The 15,270-nt window shown below is 47.2% G+C and overlaps 1 protein-coding gene and 1 non-coding gene across 4 annotated transcripts in view; one reads left to right on the forward strand and one right to left on the reverse strand.

The window, feature by feature from the left end:
• The window catches only part of LOC105478190 (protein phosphatase with EF-hand domain 1), a 148,353-nt gene extending 138,033 nt beyond the window's left edge, over nt 1-10,320 (reverse strand). Inside the window, exon 1 of one of the 3 annotated variants that reach the window (XM_011735269.3) lies at nt 9,905-10,320. The gene's annotated coding sequence lies outside the window, so the exon portion shown is untranslated. Of the gene's footprint in view, nt 1-9,812 lie in introns of all 3 variants that reach the window. The other 2 variants (XM_011735267.3, XM_011735265.3) reach the window with 2 other exon arrangements.
• Nucleotides 10,321-11,045: 725 nt separating this feature from the next.
• TRNAV-UAC (transfer RNA valine (anticodon UAC)) lies at nt 11,046-11,118 on the forward strand. The gene has a single exon. It is a non-coding gene; the product is annotated as a tRNA-Val (tRNA).
• The last annotated feature ends 4,152 nt before the right edge of the window (nt 11,119-15,270 follow it).

Below are 15,270 nucleotides of genomic sequence, written 5' to 3' on the forward strand. Positions count from 1 at the left end.
ACTTGGATGACAATGTGACACTGTGTATCTCCTGGCTTCGTATCATGTGGGACAAAAACCAAGCGCTCTGTGTTAAGCCCCTGCTGTTCTGTTTACCTTATTTCAGGCAGCCAAACACATTCTCTAACCAATACAACTGTAAAGCAGCTTGGTGCCTGGCTCATAGTATTTAATAAATGTTAGCTATTATTATTATCATTGGGCCAGCATTCTGTTCCCTAACCATGTGGCTAGCAAATAGTCCCCTAACTTCCTTGTGATAGAAGCACAATTTTCCTTTTTGAAATCACCCCAGCTCCCTGTTTTTAGCCATGTGATTTGCATGGGACTGGCACAGCCCCCAACTCTAAGTGTGGGCCCTGGCTGACTTACGCCAATTACCCGAACCCACTCCCCAGCAACAGCAACTTTTCAGGAACAAGCACATAATTCAGGCCTCAGATGGCATATCCTCTTCTCCTGACAAAAAGGAGTGTTTGGGGTGGGCACATAGCTAAAGAAAGGTATTATGAGTGAATCTTGGGGTACCTGGAGAGAGTGCTGGGACAGACTCACTCATCTCCCCCTAGTGTGGTGCTCTGAGCAAGGCTGTCACCATGAGAAGAGCCAGTACAGGGGGTGAAAGTGATACATGGGGAAGGGCCGACTGAAAGGCAGGGAAATGAAGCCGGAGCCCTCCAACCTAAGTCTCTGGATCAGACCTTACCTTTGGAAGTTTCAAACCAGATTCGTTTGAAACTGGTTTTGCCCAGTTTGGGTTGGATCTTCTACCACAGGCAACTACAAGATTCTTTCTGATACCGTTAGATGAAAAAAATAATAATTTTACTGTAAGGACTACATGCCTACAGGGGAACTTTCCAAATCCTGGTGTAGTGCATCTATTCAATAAAATCTATAGTCCAGCACAATATAAGTTCACATCAAAATCACCTTTCTAAAAGAAAAAATGACAATAAGATTCACAATCCATTTTCAGTTGTGTGAATTCATTCAAATTTCTCTTCTGAAAGAAAAAAAAAAGTCAGCCAGTTGAAAGTGTTTTGTTTTTGTTCTTTTTGTAAACACGTCCAGGAGAGGTCCATTAAGAATAAATGTGCATCCAGGCTTTAGAAGAACACTGAGCCCAGAGGCAGATGCTGGAAATGTATGACTAATATTGAAATAATATTCACAGACAGTTGTCATGGCAGCCTGCTCCATCTGCACAAAATAGAACCCACTGCATCTTAACAGGATTTAGCAGAGGAAAACTGCTAGCCTGCAGATAGCCTCTAAATGAATTAAACAACCTACTAATTGGTTTTGCTTTTATTACTGTAGATGGCCTTAGGACTCTACCCTAAGTGTATCCAAAAGATCCCCAATTCTTGAAATCACTAGTAAAAATACACAATATGACTGGAGTTTAACACCTGCTCCACACTTGAAATCTTTCTTTCAGACTGTGCAGAAAGCTTAGAGGCAAGTCTTAATGCGTGCCCAGTTGAATCGATGTGGAAACAAATGAGTCAGTAAGTGTTGTGGAAGTCAAGGGAGTAACCCATTTCATTTCCATCACCGATTAGCACTGGCTGCTATCAGGTGTTGCCTTTTAAATGGAGCTCTAGAGGAGTGAGCAGTAGTAGTCAAATTGTTTTGTGTTCAGTTACCTAGTCGCAGGGGAGTGACTTTAGAAACTAGGCACATCTCTGCTGGGCGCGGTGGGTCACGCCTGTAATCCCAGCATTTTGGGAGGCCAAGGCAGACAGATCACCTGATGTCAGGAGTTCAAGACCAGCCTGGCCAGCATTGTGAAAATCCATCCCTACTAATAATACAAAAATTAGCAAGGCGTGGTGGCGGGTGCCTGTAATCCCAGCTACTTGGAAGGCTGAGGCAGGAGAATCACTTGAACCCAGGAGGTGGAGGTTGCAGTGAGCCAAGATTATGCCACTGCACTCCAGCCTGGGCGAGAGAGTGAGACTCTGCCTCAAATAAAAAAAAGAGAGAGAGAGAGAGAGAGAGAAAGATACTAGGCACATCTCAAGATAAGTTAAGTAAGAGAGGGGCAGACAAAGCATTCTAAGCTGATCTGTTTCTCTCTGGAGTGACCATCTCTAGGAAATGTAATCTCATTGAAAGCGATGGCGGGTGATTGTGAAGGTTCTAGATAGCTGATCTGGAGAGGTATACCATGTGAGGCCTTCTTTCCTATTAGACAGGTTTTTGCATATCACCCTGCCTACCCCTCATCAGCCTTCTCTTTGTCAAGTTTCTTAAGAGAAAGGAGACCGGACCCAAATTCAGATCTAACAACATCCTACATTAGGAAAACCACATCAAGCCATTATCTTCCATTAACATCTTGGAACAAATAAGTCCTTTGGGTTAACTCATGTTCTTCAAACTTCTTGAGATGAGACCATGTCATATACTTTTTTAAAAAAAGCTCCTGCGCTACCCAACACTGTGTTCCCAGACATATTGCAGGCATGTGATAATGAACAACTTCCATCAAGGGACTGGAACACAGGGCAAGCCCTCGGTAGCTGGGGGGCAAATTAAAGACATTGTCAAAATGGTACAGGAGAGAGCTACGGGTGAGCAACATGGAAAGGTTTAATCAGTAGGATCTGTATTTTTCCTCATGTAACTGAAACTTCTACTAAACAGTAGCATTAAAAATGAGGGATTTTATTATTCATTTCACAAGGAATCTGGAATAGGGAATCTGGTTAGGACCCAGGCGCCTTCCTTCTCTGAGCCAAGCCATGCAGCTTTCTTTTTCCCAATTGTCAACTCATGGGTGCAAAATGCTGATCACAACAGAAAGTGATGCCCTCCTTCTAGCACCACATTCACATTCCAGGCAGAAAGAGATAAACTATGGGCCAAAAGGCGGATGCCAAATGGGTCTACCTCCTTTCAAGGAAATGAAGCTGTTTTAGCCAGACACATCACCAAAGCAAACACAATCAGGCACTATAGTGCAGAGGCTAAGCACAGCCCATGGAGCCAGATGGTCTGGGCTTAGAACCTTGCTTCTTTATGTCACTGTGTGACTTGGTCAAGTTACCAACTTACTTTGTGCCTCGATTTTCTCACCCGCAAACTATAATAGTACAGGGTTCTCGTGAGGATTAAATGAGTTAATAGGAGTGAAGCGCTTAGGATAGTCGTTAATACACAGCAAGCACTGTACAACTGTGTGTTCTTCTTACTTTTCTTATTGAGGAAAAGAGGAATGGATATTAGATAAGCAACTAGCAGTATCTGCCACAGATGTGTTGCCCACTGTATAACTGTACCTGGCCTGGTTACTGCGCCACACGTGAGCAAATGCCCTGCTGTACATGAGAACTACTGGCTCCCCAGGAGACAAGGAAACCACAACCCTACTGATATGGTTTGGCTGTGCTGCAACCAAAATCTCATCTTGAATTGTAGCTCCCACAATTCCCACATGTTGTGGGAGAGACCCGGAGGGGAGGCAACTGAATCATGGGGCAGGTCTTTCCCATGCTGATCTCATGAGAGTGAATAAGTCTCATGAGATCTGATGGTTTCGGCTTCTCCTTTTGCTTGGTTCTCATCTCTCTCTTGCCTGCCACCATGTAAGACGTCCCTTTGCTCCTCCTTCATCCTCTGCCATGATTGTGAGGCCTCCTCAGCCATCGGAACTGTGAGTCCACGAAACCTCTTTCCTTTATAAATCACCCAGTCTGTGGGTTGTCTTTATTAGCAGCGTGAGAACAGACTAATACACCTACTCTACCAGAAGCGGCCATTTCCATGACTGTCAGCCTCATCCCCACTTACTGGGGACTGAGAACAACCAAAACTTTCAGGCATCTGAGCCAGGGCACCACTGTTAGCCACTATGCCAAGGCTCGTCCATGTTAGACATAGATCATTAGGACTCGTTCCATTGCAAGTGTCAGTAAGCCCATTCCAGCTGGCTTACGCAAAGCTGGGAATGGATTCCTCAAATAACTGAAGAGTCAATGGTATATGCATGACTGGGGCCGGGAGGTAAGTGACCGCATCCAGCTGCTCTATTGCTCAGCTGGGATCCCTTGGTGTCGGCTCCATCCTCAGGTCTCCAGCAGGTCGTGGATGTCTTTCATGCTTCATGGTCATTCACTAACTTCTGAACCTCCTCCCTATGTCTTGGTAATTCCTCCCATTTGACTCCTAACTCCCCAAAGCAGAAACAAGAAATTTGTTTTTCCAGTCTCTTTGATAGCAAGAGCACAGGCAGGTAAAGTAAGCACTGCCAGCAACTTCAATCCAGAAGAGGGCAACCTGAAGACGTGGAGAGCTCCCAAAGGCCACCTTCTGCCAAGGTTAGTGGCAGAGGTGTCCCGTTTCCAGAGACAGCAGTGGTCAAGATTGTGGGCTCCAACACTGGTTTGAGTTACTAAATCTGTATTCAGAGGAGGCAGCAGTGTGCACCTGCGCTGGTGCAGTCCCTCAGGGAGATGTGGACATCATTCCTGGCTTTGGAGTCACTGAGGCCTTCTTGGAGATCCTGTGAGCTACCTGGTGTCCTTTAATAAACTCCTTCTCCTCTTAAACTAGTGGGAGCGTTGAAGCCGCTTAGGTGGTGTTATGCTTTTGTAACAACCCCAAACGTTAGTGGCTTACAATGACAAACGTTTATTCGGCACTCCAGTTCCGCAGCCAGTGCAGATGGGCCGCAGTTCTGTAACATGGAGCCTTCCCTCTGAAACTCAGGTCAACCTGTCTCTGGAGCATTGCTGTTCTTCTTGTAGCAAAGGGGAAGGACAGAAGCAGCCACCACACTGGCTCTTACACTTTTGCTTGGAAGTGATACACATCACTTCTGCTCACATTCAACTGGGCAAAGCAAGTCACCTGGGCAAGTCTATCAGGGGGGCCATGGTGTCAAAATCCTACATGGGGAAGAGAAGTGAATATTCTGAACAAGAGGGTTCTGTTGTATGCAACCAAGAGCCCTAATATAATGCAATAGTAAGATGGCAGCAGAACTGCCAGCCTCTAGATCATCTCACGTTCAAGTCCAGGATGAATTAGGAAACGTCTCTGCTCAAGAAGTCAAGCAAAAGCCCAGGATTAGCTCTAACTGGAACTCATTGCCTTGGCTTGAGTCACCCTCAACACTGACACATTGTTTTCAAGACACATTCACTGAGCACTTACTCATACGCTGGAAACTACTTAGACTCTGTGTAATACAGCAGAGAACGAAGCCAAATCCATGCCGTCATGGAACTTGCATTCCAGTCGAGGATGGTGGGGACAGACAATCAACAAAATAAATTAGTAAATATGTAGAAATTTAGTGTTGCAGGCCAGACGTAGTGGCCCACGCCTGTAATCCCAGCACTTTGGGAGGCCGAGGAGGGTAGACCATGAGGTTGAGAGATGGAGACCATCCTGGCCAACATGATGAAATCCTGTCTCTATTGAAAATATAAAAATTAGCTGGGCATGGGGCAGGTGCCTGTAGTCCCAGCTACTCAGGAGGCTGAGGCACGAGAATCGCTTGAACCCAGGAGGCAGAGGCTGCAGTGAGCCGAGATCACACCATTGCACTCCAGCCTGGGCAACAGAGACACTGTCTAAAAAAAAAAAAAAAGAAAAAAGGAAAGAAATGTAGTGCTGCAGAGAAAAATAAGCAGGAAAGGGGGGCAGTGAGTCTCTAGCATGAATGGAAAAGAATAATAGCAATTTTCAGTAGGTAGTCAGGAAAGGCCTCACTGAGAAGATATTTGGATATGACCCGAGCAAGGTGAGAGAACAAGCAACAGCGTGATTTAAGGAAAAACTATTCAAGGCTGAGAGCAGCAGCAGCAAAGGCCCCGAGGCAGGAGAGGCCTAGTGTAACTAAAAGGCAGCAAGCAGGCCGGTGTGGCTGGAGTGGAGTCAAAGCCAAGGCAAAGTCATAGGATTTTTGTTTTTGTTTTTGAGACAGGGTCTTGCTCTGTGACCCAGGCTGGGGGGCAATGGCACAGTAACGGCTCACTGCAACCTCCACCTCCCAGGCTCAAGCGATCCTCCCATCTCAGCCTCCCAAGTAGGTGGGATTACAGGTGCATGCCACCATACCTGGCTAATTTTTGTATTTTTAGTAGAGACGGGATTTCATCATGCCGGCCAGGCTGGTCTCAAACTCCTGGCCTCAAGTGTCTGCCCACCTCGGCCTCCAAAGTGCTGGATTACCGGTGTGAGCAACCATGCTTGGCCAGCAAGAGGATTTATAATCAGAGAGGCACAAGCCTTGTAGGCCACTGTAAGGCTTCAGCTTTTCTAGCTGAGGTAGGGAGCCATTGAAGGGTTTTGCACAGTGATGAGACCTAATTTAGATCTTGAAAGGACCACTCTGGCTACTGTGTGGAGAATAGTCTGTAGAGAGGAAAGGGCAGAAGCTAGAAGGCCAAGATCTGAGGCTACTGGCTATGATCCAGGCAAAATGTGTGGTGGCTTTGATTAGAGTATAGCTGGGGAGATGACAGAAAGCTAGAAGATTCTAGATAGATCCCGCAGGTAGTGCCAATAAGATTTGCTAGTAAGATTACGTTGGGGGTGTGAGAAAAAGAAGAATCAAGTATGATTCTTAGTTTTAGGCCTAAATAACTGGAAAGATGAAGTTCCCATTATCTGAGATAAAGAAGACAGAGGCCAGGCACGGTGGCTCATGCCTGTAATCCCAACACTTGGAGAGACCAAGATGGGTGAATCACTTGAGGCCAGGAGTTCGAGAACAGCCTGGCCAAAATGGCAAAACCCCATCTCTACTAAAAGTACAGAAAAAAAATTAGCCGGATGTGGTAGCACACGCCTGTGATCCCAACTACTCGGGAGACTGAGGAACGAGAATTGTTTGAACCCAGGAGGCGGAGGTTGCAATGAGCTGAGATGGCACTACTGCACTCCAGGGTGGGTGACAGAGCAAAACTGTCTCTGAAAAAGAAAAACATACCAAGAGAGGAGCAGATTTAGGGGCAGAGATCAGGAGCGTGGGCACAGACATGTGAGATGCTTAACAGACATCTAAATGGAGATGTTGAACATGTAGGTCTGGAGTTTGGGAGAAAAGTCTAGACTAGAGATACACACTTGGAATCTTCTAGGTTCTCAATGGTATTAAAAGCCATTAGATTCAATGAGGTCGCTGGGGTGGTGAGAATGAATAGAGAAGTCCAAGCACCGAGACCTCTGAGGTACGGCTGTGTTTAAAGGTCAAACAGATGAGGCTCCAGCAAAGGTAACCAAAAGGGAGTATGCAGTGAGAGGAAATAAACATCGCCAAAGGGCGGCATCCTAAATGCCGAGGGGAGAGTACCTCAAAATGGAGTGATGGGTTGTTTTCAATGCTGCTGGTACATCAAATCCGATGAAAAGGAAGAGCTATTCTGTGTAGCAATGTGGAAGTCACTGGATCAGAGGAATTTTGGTGGAGTGCTAGAACAAGTCCCAAGGGCGGGGAAAGAAGAGAAAGCACCAAAAACCAATCTAAGAATTATGTCATAAAGGAGAGCAGAGAAATGGAAGTGGCACAGGTGGAAGTGGAACTAAGGGAGCTTTATCCTGTTTTTTTGCTTTTGTTTTCGTTTTTGAGATAGGGTCTCACTCTGTCGACCAGGCTAGAGTGCAGTGATGCGATCTGGGCTTGTTGCAGCCTCAACCTCCCCAGGGTCAAGGGATCCTCCCCGCCTCAGTCCTCCAGAGTAGCTGGGACTACAGGTATGCGCCACCACGCCTGGCTAATTTTTTTGTATATATTTTTTTTTTTATAGAGTTGGGGTTTTGCCATGTTGGCCAGCCTGGTCTCGAACTCCTGAGCTCAAGCAATTCACCCGCCTCAGCTTCCCAAAGTGCTGGGATTATAAGTGTGAGCCATTGCACCTGGCCTTTTTTTTTTTTTTGACAGGTTCTCAGTCTATCACCCAGGCTGGAGTGCAGTGGTGAAGTCATGGCTCACAATAGCCTTGACCTCCTGAGCTCAAGGGATCTTTCCCGCCTCACTCCCCCAGAGTAGCTGGCACCACAGAATGTTTGGCAGTGCCCCTGGCCTCTCCCTACTGGGTGCCTATAGTACCCCTCTCCCAGTCATAACCAACAAAAGTGTCTCCAGATATTGCCAAATAACTCCCAAGATTTTGTACCCCAGGGGACATTTTGGGTCATCACAGCTGGGTGGTGGGGGAGGATGTGTGCCACAGGCATCTAGAGAATAGAGGCCAGGGATGCTGCAAAACATCCTACAATACACAGGACAGCCCCTACCACACAGTTAGCCAGTCCCAACTCATTCTGATCCAGAGGAAGCGCATGAGAGCAGACGGTGGCTGGCAGGGGACTTGCAGAAGTTCTGATTGCTTCCATTTTTTCACCGCAATAGGAAGCTAGGTCATCGGCTGTAACCGAGATTGGGGTTGGGGGTACAGGAGGTTTAGGGAGACAAGACATGAAACTGTCCTTTAGGAGAAGTGAACACATATTCTGGACTGCAGAAAGGGCTCACTTGAGCTAAGCAGTACATGAATTTAGTGTGAAACCAGTCAGCTTGGATGTGTTCTTCTTGGGCCGTGTTCAGGGGCAGGGTAGGGAGATAGTCAGATGTGAGAGACTGTGGTTTTACCAACAAGCACAAGGAAAAAATGAAAGGGCAAACAAGCAAGTGATAAAAATGACCACAGAATTTGAGCTGGGTGGGGCTGGGAGCGGTGGCTTACGCCTGTAATCCCAGCACTTCGGGAGGCCGAGGCGGGCGGATCACTTGAGGCCAGGAGTTCGAGATCAACCTGGCCAACACGGTGAAACCCCATTTCTACTAAAATACAAAAAGTAGGCCGGGTATGGTGGGGGGTGCCTGTAATCCCAGCTACTTGGGTGGCTGAGGCAGGAGAATCACTTGAATGGGAGGCAGAGGTTGCAGTGAGCTGAGATCGCGCCACTGCACTCCAGCCTGGGTGACAGAGGGAGACTGTCTCAAAAAAAAAAAAAAAGAAAAGATTGTGATGACACCTTGTAGGGGTGGTGGGGAGAACAGAACATAGTTTCCTTCCTGGAATGGAGAAAAGGAACAAGAGTTTTTCATCAAAGGCAGACACCTGTGTTGCATGCAACAGAGGGACACCAGCTTCTTTTCTACACGGAGGTTAAGTGTGGGAACTTGGCAAACATACCTTTAGAGCCAGGGGCAGACAGAAAAATCGGGATGTGGGGGGCTGGAGAGCAAAGCATTTCCTAGAGACACTATCCAAAACACAACCAGTGGGTGTAATTTTAAGGCCAATTCCTGGCGATCTTGTTTTCCACTGCTAGGGGTTTGGAAACAGGTGGGAAACACTTATTATCAGGCTTCCCAGGAGTCCTGAGTGGGAAACTTGGAGCTCTCACGAATGCATCCTCTGGCTGGTGGCTGGCCACTCTGGTCATCTTGTGGCCCACAATCTAGGCAACAAGCGCTCCAGAGGCCTCTGAAAATGTCTCACCAAAAAAGCAGACTAGAAGGGGGCCCATGATGAATATGACAGGGAGCTAACTGAAGACATTGGGAAGCAGGTACTAGAAAAACCCACGCCACTAGCTAGCCTGCCTCTATTTCTGGGGGGGAAATTACATGGCAGATAACCGCCTCCGTTTTCCTACCTGGAAGGTGGGCATAACATTGAGACCCAGAAGTGAAAGTGGACATGTTTAGTCCAACCCTTGTATTTCACAAAGGAGGAGACTGAGACCGGAGGTGAACAGACTAGCTCGAGTACCCAGCTCATAAATGGCCAAATCAAGACGAACATCCAGATCGTGACCCCCACATTAGTGTTCCCTGCACCCACCTGGTTTCTTCCAGAGGCCTTCCCAGGAAGACAGGAGTTGGCTGAAGGGAGCTCCTGCCATAAAATCAGTATCACTTTATCAACCTACCGACCTCAGCGGAAGATCCAGCAAAAAGGACAGTTGCTGCCTGCAGACAAAGTTCACCTGGGCGCTTAAAGGTGCCTCTCCCCCGCCAAATGATTACAGGTGTGTTTTCAAGCTTGAGGATGGTAAGCAATCCTAGGGTGGTGACGAAGATCCATCTGGAAGCCCTGAAGAAGGCAAATGACACTGACGATGAAAACCAAGAAGCACCCTTTGTGATGGAGGGTCCCAGCCCCTTACCCAGACTACAGTCCTGCCACCAAGTCAGGGACCCCGCGCCGGGTTGAATACTCTGCTGTTACCGTGTGAAATTCTCAAGAACTTAACAACAAGGTGCCTGGCATCTTCATTTTGCACTGGGCCCCTCAATCACGTGGCCAGGGCTGCTGCCTCCCTGGAAGCCATAGAGGGGTGGCCCGTCTACACCTCTTCGTCCCCCCATCCCTGCAGCCCTAGACCAAGGGGACCTAACGGAAGCCCTGCCATTTGCACCTCCCTAGGCCTGGCCTCGGGAGGGGAAGAAGGCTGCGGGAAGAGGCAGGGGAGCGGGAAGAGGTCCACACCCTCGGGCAAAGGGCCCGCTAACCAGCGGCCTTTTCCAACCCCGGCAAGCCAGGCGCCAACGCAAAAGTGCGCCCCGGCCCACCCCCCATCCCCTGCGCTGCCTGACTTGGTTCCAAGGGTTGCCCCTGTCCTCCTTGCCCCAGAAGCGAGGCCTTCCACGCCGCCTTCTGACTTCCGACGGGCAAGTGGGCCGGGTGGCCGAGGCTCAGTTTGCTGGTAGGGGAAATGGGAACGCGCGGGGCCCTCGCGGGCGGAGGAAGCTGCCGGGGGTGCAGAGCCCGAGCAGGGTGCACTTCCGGCCGTCGAGCCGCCCCGCCGGCACCTCGACTGAAGGAAAGTTTGGGGACAGGTGATAGCGGGGAGGTGCTCTCGGCCGGGGCCCCGGCCTCGCCCTGGTCCCAGGGGCCGCGACTCTGATGGACAGGAATGACGAGCCGCCCAAACACCGGAGCCAGCGACCCAGAGCTGCCGCAAACCCCGCGCCTCGGGGGCGGGATCACGGTGAAGGGGCGGGGCTCAGGCGGAGGGGGCTGGCACTGCTATGAGTCTATGAATAAAGTCTCAACGAGACGTTTTCTCGTAGCGGTTCCATAGTGTAGTGGTTATCACGTCTGCTTTACACGCAGAAGGTCCTGGGTTCGAGCCCCAGTGGAACCATGGTCGCGAGGCGGCTCTTTTTGCTTCCTAATCCTTCAGGACTTTGGTGTGTTTGGGTTTTTCAAAAAAAAAAGGGGTTTCGGTTAAACAAACAAAAACGCTACCACAAAGTGTTTTTCTTTGTCCTTTTCTTCTTTTTAAAATTTTTGACATGTTTTTCTCGCAGAAGTGAAATAACAGATACCCTCTCCTATCCCACAAGGTCGCTGCCGCCATCGTCTGACATGAGAAATAGTGGAGGGCAGGGGCCAGGCGAAGTCCTAGACCCAATCCGGCGCCCCCGATCCGGCCAGGCCCTACCCCACCTCTCTTCCCAGTACGCCTCGGAAAATCGGGCGCTCGGGGAATGCACCTGGCTGCCCTTTGCCTGCAAGTCAGCAAGGGCCGGTCATCCAGCCTCCAACTAAAATGTGGCAGGCAATACAGCAGCGCTTTGACTGTAGCTGAATTATTAAAGGTCGATCATTATTATGACTCTGATTAAAAGTTCTATTTTTCATTAAACTCTGATGTACAGAGCAAGGAAAAAAAAAAAAAAAACCCACAGTCCTTTATAATGCAGCAGTAGAATTTGTGGAATAGAGTTCATACACAGTATAAAATAAATGTCAGGCTTGTAGACATTCAATAAATACTGGTTGAATGAGCAAACGTTTCTCTAGTTTCTTTCTGTTCCTCTTTACTATTTCATTACAGTTTCGTTTGGGGAGTTTATTATTTGTTTAAATATTGGCTTTTTTATCTTTGACAAGAGGAATGAGGGTGTGGGCCATGGTGAGATGGCGGTAGCAAAAAAATAAAATGAGAAAGGTCACTCAGTATTTTTCTCTGCATTTTTCAACCTAGTTGTGCATCCTTAACAGTGTAGAAATTTGCGTCTTTTCCTAACTTAAGATTATAACTCTTTCCCTGTTATTACAATCACTTCAACTTTATTCTTTTTTTAAACCACCTTAACCATCTTTTTTTCTTTTTTGTTTTCTTTTTTTTTTTGAGACAGAGTCTCGCTCTGTCGCCCAGGCTGGATGGAGTGCAGTGGCGCGATCTCGGCTCACTGCAAGCTCCGCCTCCCGGGTTCACGCCATTCTCCTGCCTCTGCCTCCCGAGTAGCTGGGACTACAGGTGTCCACCACCTCGCCCGGCTAATTTTTTTTTGTATTTTTAGTAGAGACGGGGTTTCACCATGTTAGCCAGGATGGTCTCGATCTCCTGACCTCGTGATCCGCCCGCCTTGGCCTCCCAAAGTGCTGGGATTACAGGCATGAGCCACTGTGCCCGGCCTTTTTTCTTTTTTTTTTTTTTTTGAGACAGAGTCTGGCTCTGTCACCCAGGCTGGAGTGCAGTGGCGCCATCTCGGCTTACTGCAACCTCGGCCTCCTGGGTTCAAGCGATTCTCCTGTCTCAGCCTCCTGAGTAGCTGGGATTACAGGTGCACACCACCATGCCCAGCTAATTTTTGTATTTTTGGTAGAGACGAGGTATCACCATGTTGCCCAGGCTGGTCTCGAACTCCTGACCTCAAGTGATCTGCTTGCCTTGGCCTCCCAAAGTGCTGGGATTACAGGTGTGAGCCACCACCTCCAGCCCACCTTAATCATTTTTAAGTGTACAGTTCAGTAGTGTTAAGTATATTCACACTGTTGTGAAACAGATCTCTGGAACTTTTTCATCTTGCAAAACTCAAACTCTATACCTATTAAACAACTCCCCCTTTCCTCCCATCAACTTTATTCTGAATGATGATGTAAAAATCATAGCTAATTATGTCTTGCACTGTGCTAAGTATTTTGTATATATGATCTCTTGTAAGCCTCAAAATAACTCTAGAAAGTAGGCATTATTATCTCATCTTACAGATGAGAAAATTTAGGCACAGAGATGTTAATAACTTGCCCTGAGGTCACAATGTAACAAGTGCTAGTGCTGCGATTTGGCAGCCAGTCTGGGTTGGCAGTCTGTGCTCTTAACCCTACCAGGCTGCACTCATCTCGTGATTTACTTAACCAGTCCCCTAACCTTGGCCATTTAGATTGTTTCCAATTTGTTGTCCTTAAAAGTAACACAGCAATGCACAGCTTTGTGTAACTGTCCTCCCACCACCACGAAATTTAGCATTTTCCTGGGTGAATAAGTGTGCACATGATGCCTAGTTGCTTTCAAAGAGGGGAATCCATGACATTTTCATACAATTCGAGAATGTTAGTGCTTACGTGGCAGGAAATTGTTCAAGGTCACCCCCTAGAAGATGATGGCGAAGAAAGGACGAAGACCTGAGACTTCTGGGTGTAGTTCCTCTCTCCCTCCATTGCTTCCCTTACATTAAGACAGAATGAAAACAGTATGGGCTGGGTGCAGTGGCTCATGCCTGTAATCCCAGCACTTTGGGAGGTCCAAACCCCATCTCTACTAAAAATACAAAAAAAAAATAGCTGGGCGTGGTGGCGGACGCCTGTAATCCCAGCTACTCGGGAGGCTGAGGCAGGAGACTAGATTGAACCCGGGAGGCAGAGGTTGCAGTGAGCTGAGATGGCGCCATTGCACTCCATCCTGGGTGACAAGAGCGAAACTCCATCAAAAACAAAAACAGAAACAAAGAACGAAAAGTATCTTCCTCGCAAACTGAATCTCAGTTGATGCAAGTATCTTCCATGAAACTTCCTTGTTGAGGCAGGTAACTCTGTGGGTTAACTTGATGGGGCTCAGCCGAAGACCTAAGAACTAAATGGATTAAGATGCTTAATGAGGCCAGGGCTCAACTTAATCCCCTGCTCCTGGGCCAGCTCTCCAGTTCAGTAAGGTAGAGCTTCGGCCGAGGACGAGGGGAAGATGTCACGCAAGATAGAAGGCTTTTTGCTATTACTTCTCTTTGGCTATGAAGGTATGTGCTATTCAACCATTGACATTCATTGCATGCTTAATACATAGTTTAATTAATATCATTGATAAATAGGAATATAACCTGAATAATATAAATATTATTAATTAGCAACACATGTTAATTAACATGTGTTATTAATGAACAACAGTTGTCTTTATGTGGATGGCTTTCCAGTTCTGTAAGGAGCCTTCTAAAGTTCAAAGGATGCTTAAAATCCAACAGAAAAAAGGATGGGTTTCAGAAATCTATAAAATAGCCATAAGTTGCAATAATTAATGAGAAATTATGGCATATTCTAGAAAACATTTAGGAGTCAAAGTTGGAGTGATTGCAGAATTTAATATTCCAAACCGGAATGCTACTGACGGTGGAGGAGGATGCTATGAATAATTCTGCTGGGACAACAGGTGTAACCCAGGACCATCCAGGGCAAATCAGGACGTAAGGTCACCCTAGTTTAAATATGGATTAATGTAACATGCCCAGTACCACTGGCATCTAATAAAAAACATAATCCAACTGAGAGTCAGGAAACCCCGGAGACTCAATACACTCACTCATTTTATATGACCCTAGCAGAAGTGATATGCCTCAATTAGGAAAAAATAAGGGCAAATCTCTAAAATGTCATCCAGTTCCAATTCGCTCTCAATCTTTGAAATAATATTCTTTCATGCTTCTCTCAATTCTCAAGTACCCATCTGCTCAGAATTTCTCCTCAGGTTCATCCAGACGATCGAAATTGGTTGACTGTCTTCTTTGTGGACATCGTGTATTTGTGTGTGTTACAGAAAATAAATTAAAAAGCAGGGAGAAGGACGTCTCTGTGCTCTGCAAATGAGCTGGTAGACAAGACGCAGCGAAACTCACACAAGCAGGGAATCAGAATTCTTGGTTTCACGGCTCACTGCAGCCTCAACCTCCCAGGCTCATGCCATCCTCCTGCCTCAGCCTGCCTAGTAGCTGGGACTACAGGCACGCACCACCACATCTGGCTAATTTATTGTATTTCTTCTAGAGAGGGGTTTTCACCATGTTTCCCAGGCGATGACTTTTGTTACTTAGTCACATTTCTCTGTATTTGGAAAGACTGGTGACGATATAATTTCAAGGTCATTCTGCAAACCCCAAGGTATATTTTTAAGTAGGGATCATGTAAACCAGTTGTCTGTTAGGATTTTTTTCCCTTGCAATTAATAGTCTGCAACTTGTCCCAGTAACTCTACTTTAAGACACTTTGGGGTTTTGTTGCTTTTCCTGTACTCCTTGCCCCC

The sequence above is a fragment of the Macaca nemestrina genome, chromosome X, assembly GCF_043159975.1.
Source record: "Macaca nemestrina isolate mMacNem1 chromosome X, mMacNem.hap1, whole genome shotgun sequence".
NCBI classification, from domain to species: Eukaryota; Metazoa; Chordata; class Mammalia; order Primates; family Cercopithecidae; genus Macaca; species Macaca nemestrina.